We start from the raw sequence: 5126 nt of genomic DNA, 5'->3' as shown, positions 1-5126 counted from the left end.
CCTCTTTCCGGTCCCTGTGCTCCCTTCAGCTTAGCTCTGCTGTCCCCAGTCAGTTCCCTGTCCTTCTGTCTGTCCGTTCCTTCCTCTGTGTCTCCCTCCCTCTCTCCCTGTCTTCTTCCATTTTTCTTGTCTTGGATCCTTTGCTTGTCTCCATCTGCCCAGAGTGCTTTATCTTCCTCTCTGATCCTGATTCTTTCTCCCACTCCACTTTTCTCCTCTTCTCCCTCATGATTGCCTCTCTCCTTCCTTGGAGCTTCACCTCTGACTACTAGACTTCATTTTTCTTTGTCTCTCTTAGATTCAGCATGAATTAAGGCCTTTAGCTTCTCCTTCGACCCTCTGGGACGTTCCTCTCCAAGATGCCCTGGCATGAGTCACCTCGAATGTCCACGGCCTGAAAAAACCCTTCTTTGAGATGCCACCTTGGACCCTGAGCCGTGTCCCTGGATCACCACAGACTGCTGTTGCCCCACTGTGTCCCTGTGTCTGGATGTCTTTCTGTGCTCCTCAGTAGAATTTAGAGTCTGTCTTTTCATCCTTGCTCTTTTAGAGCAGGAAACAGCATCCTTTGCTCCCTCATGTTGATGTCCAGCTGCTATTGGAGTAGCTGCCACGGTCCACTTGCCCTCTGATGCCCGGCTCCGTACGTCTTGGGAAAGAGCACGCACCTGTCAAGACAATGGTTGGAGGCTCTGTTCCACCCCACTGCTCACTCAGTCATTGGCTCAGCAACTCTGGTCACAGGCTGTACCCTTGCCTTTCAACTGGGCCCCATCAAAGGAGAACCCGTTAAAATAGTCATGGGGTATATTAGTTACCACTATAACAAAAGCTATTGGGAACCCATTCTTGTATATGTTTTAAAAAATTTTTTAATAGTGCTGGCATCTACTAAAACACCCAAGCAATTTGTAATCAGTAGACTGAGAAAGAAAATATCTTCTCCCATGCCTCCTGCCCATCCTATTCAGGCCTTTAGGAGTGTCCTGTTTCTTGTGGTTGTAGATCATCAGTTCTCCTGGCTGCAGGATATTCCATCCAGTGAGCACACAGCACTTCCTTTATCAACTCTGCTGTCATGGGCACTGGCTGCAGGCAGGTGACTGTGGCAGAGCTTAGGAGGCCATAAGGGGCATAAGAGGAACTGAGGTCATCCGAGCCCAGCTTCACCAGGGTGATGTTCTTTCCCCAGAACATCCCTCATTGACTCATTCAGTTAGTCTCTTCAATGTTTTCCAATCAGATATGGGCTCTGGTATTGGTCCTAGTGTGTATTCCCTGATTATTAGGGAGGAGATGGGGTAAGGCCTTTGTTTTAGACTCTTTTCAAGGGAAATCCTATCCACCTTCCCCCACTCCCTTTATTTTTCTAAGATTTGGCCCTACCAGCCTTCTATCGGCTTTCCTGCTAACTAATGATGTTTCACAGCCTCATTCTAAAAAATCTGCAAATCTTCATAAATACAGAATAATGTAAGATAGGGATGAAAATATCCCTCCCTGCCACCACAACAATTGAGGGAGAGAGATTTTGCTGTGTCACGAAATTAGTTCAAAGAACTAGTTCAACGAATCTGAATGTAAGATTAAAAATCTTACATTCACAAAGCATCAGTCTTGATTTTCTTTGTTCTTGTGTGAACACCAGCAGCTATTACCCAGCAGTATAGAGTAGTGGCTGGAGGAGGGACTCTGGAAGCCAGCTGCCTGAATTCCAATCCTGCCCCTACCGCTTGCTAGATTATGACATCTGGCAAGTTCTTTAGCCAAATTATAGGCATATAAATTGGAGATAATAACACAACTTTTACCTAGATGTTTGTGAGGCTTAAATGAATTTGTTTATATTTATATCTACATATATTATGAAGAGTGCCTGACCTATAGTAAACTTGATAGGAGGGTTTGCTGTTACCTATTACTAAAAATCTATCTCTGAAAGCAGCACTAAATATCATCTTGCTAAAGTGTCAGATCCATACACTGAGAACTACAAAACATTATTAAGAAAAAGCAAAGAAGATGTTAAAAAAAAAAAAAAGGAGAGATATACCATGTTCGTGGATCAGAGGGCTCCATATTGTTAAAATGTCAATTCTGTAGATTCCATGTAATCCCAAAGGCATCCTCAGTGTTCTGCCCCCTTGCAGCAGCTCTGATGCATGGACTTGGCCAGGCTGAACTATATTTGCCTGAATTCCCCTTAACAGTAGTCTTAGATAGAGGTGGGCCACAAGAGAGTTTAGTTTGGCCAATTGAGTGGGACGCTGTGAAAAAGCAACCTTTTCTAACAGGCGCCCATGTTCAGGTGCTGATTTGACTCACCTCCTTAGTGTGAAACCACAACTGTAAGAACCTCCCCCACATCCTCCTTGAGCTTCTCCCACCCTGGAGTGGGGTGTGTTTGCTAACCCTGTGGCACAGGAAGTGTTAAGAAAGAAAAAAACAAACACAAAATGGAGTCGGTTGCTCCCCGTGACATCAAGCCAAGACTCAATTGCAGGCTCAATCTATCCTAAGAATGTGACCTTTTAACAGTCTATCTGAAATTTTGTAATCAGCACTAGTGAGGCCATCTGCTTGATAAAAAAACCCTACTGGTCCCTTCTGCCCAAAAAGAAGATGTCCTGGCCTGAAACAACCCTTTCTTTTGTTTTGCTAACAACTTCCTTGCTCCACCCTCTACCTATGAAAACCTCCACTGGTACAATGCCTCAGAGTATCTCTACTTGCTAAGTGGGATGCTGCCCAATTCTTGAAGCATTTAATGAAGCCAATTAGATCTTCAAATTTACTCAGTTGAGGTTTGTTTTTAACAGGACCCCACAGGACACCTAAACCACTAAAGTCAGGGGCAAGAACAAGGACATGGGTTTCTGCCCATCCTCACAAGCTCTAGAGCTCATCCTTTAGGCTCCAGTTTGTCCTTGCTCTCCCACACCCTACATCCGCCGTCCCATCACAAAGTGCTTGTCCCATGGACTTCATAAAGACAACACCTTACAGACACTGCTTAACCTGCTCCTACAATGGCATAAGGTCAGAGTCCCATAAGAAGTCCTCGTATGTGGGGCGCCTAGGTGGCTCAGCTGGTTAAGCGACTGCCTTCGGCTCAGGTCATGATCCTGGAGTCCCCGGATCCAGTGCTGCATCAGGCTCCCTGCTCGGCAGGGAGTCTGCTTCTCCCTCTGACCCTCTTCTCTCTTGTGCTCTCTATCTCTCATTCTCTCTCTCTCTCAAATAAATAAATAAAATCTTAAAAAAAAAAAAGAAGTCCTTGTATGTTCCATATGATCCAGCAATCCCACCTCTGGGTATATAAAGCAAGATAGCTCTGTAGAGAGCAAGATAGAGTCACTCATGTCAAGCAGTGACTCATGTCAAGTGGTGATGTAAGCAGCCAAGGGTGTTGCAGGTAAGACCAAATATCCCCGAAACCAGCACAGGCTGACAACCCCCAGCACTGATAACCAGCAGATCAAAGGGCAAAGGCTGATTAAACTCCAAAGGAGTTTTAAAAGGAACCGTAGCGAACTGTCCATCTCTCCAGATGCTGATCCTTTTACATCTGGCCGCATCAAAAAGGCAAATATGACCAAAGGCTCTGCCCAGTTGATCTCTGAACATAACACAGATCCTCCCCTGCTTGACCATAATAAGCAGCAAGTGCCAAGAACTGACCTTGACTGGATGGAAGCCTCGTCTCAACTGTGCGCCCACAGACTGACTTCGAGTTTGGTTCATTAACTTCTTAACCCTTGTATCTTGTTTGTTGTGTGACCCTGTCTTGTGCTTTGCTTGGTGTGACATGTATAAAGCCAAGTTAAATGCATATGAAATGTCATTGAGTTTGGAATCCTGAACTTGCTTTACAATTACGTTAATCTTGCTTTATAGTTGACCAAAGCTGGCGTTGCGGGAAGACGACTCATGTGTGCACCTGCCTAGCATGCTTGTGACAAAATCCAAAGGAAACAAAATCAGTATTTTGAAGAGATATTTGCAACTCTATGTTCACTGCAGCATTATTCACAATAGCCAGGATGTGGAAACAACTTACATGCCCAGCTGACTGATGAGTAGAGAAAGAAGATGTGGGAGATTATATATACATATATATATATGAAATATATATATATGAAATATATATGTGAAATATATATATGAAATATATATATATGAAAAATATATGTATATATATGAAAAAGGGATAACAAAAACATTAAAATCAAAAACTAGTACTTTGAAAAAAACAAGAGAGAAAGCAACAATAAACTAAATTATGAGTAAAAAAATTTTTTTTAAAGATTTTGAAGTAATCGCTATACTCAATGTGGAGATCAAATTCATGAACCCAAGATCAAGAGTCACATGCTCCACCGATTGAGTCAGCCAGGTGCCCCTGGGGTTGTCTTTTATAGAAGTGTAGAAAGTCAGAAGAGAATACTATGAACACACACCAATCAGTTTGAAAATGAGATGGAATGGACAACCTTCCAGAAAAAAATATGATAAAAATGATACCAAAAGAAATACAACCCATGGGTTAACCATAAGCCATTAAAGAAATGCAATTTTTACTTAAAATGACCACATAAACAACCATATCAAATTACCAGCTCCAGAGGTTTTATGATAAGTTCAATCAACTGTGTAAGGATCAGAATTGAACTTTCCTTGGAAACTGGAAAAAAGTTAAACTCCCCAATTGATTTTGGGCAGGTATAATAATCTTGATTTAAAACTAAATAAGAAGAGGGCACCTGGCTGGCTCAGTCAGTGGAGCATTTGACTCTTGATCTTAGGGTTGTGGGTTTGAGCCCCATGTTTGGTGTAGAGGTTACTTAAAAAAAAAACTGAGTAAGAACATGAGTAAGAAAAATTATAGCCATATTTATTATAAACACAGATGCAAAAATCATAATTAAACTGTTAGCAAACAAATGTTCAGGCCAAGAAAGATTTAAAGACCATAGGACTTCAACTATACTAAAAAAAATTATTTAAAAAAAAGATAAATAAAGAACATGGGTGTTACAATTTTCTTTTCTTTTTAAAGATTTTATTTATTTTTATTGTGGGGAGGGACAGAGAGAGAAGACTCCCTGGAGCCTGATGCAGAACTC

Source organism: Callorhinus ursinus, unplaced genomic scaffold, assembly GCF_003265705.2.
Source record: "Callorhinus ursinus isolate GAN/ISIS: 27379988/994484 unplaced genomic scaffold, GSC_fseal_2.0 scaffold48, whole genome shotgun sequence".
NCBI classification, from domain to species: domain Eukaryota; kingdom Metazoa; phylum Chordata; class Mammalia; order Carnivora; family Otariidae; genus Callorhinus; species Callorhinus ursinus.
This window is presented reverse-complemented; position numbering follows the sequence as displayed.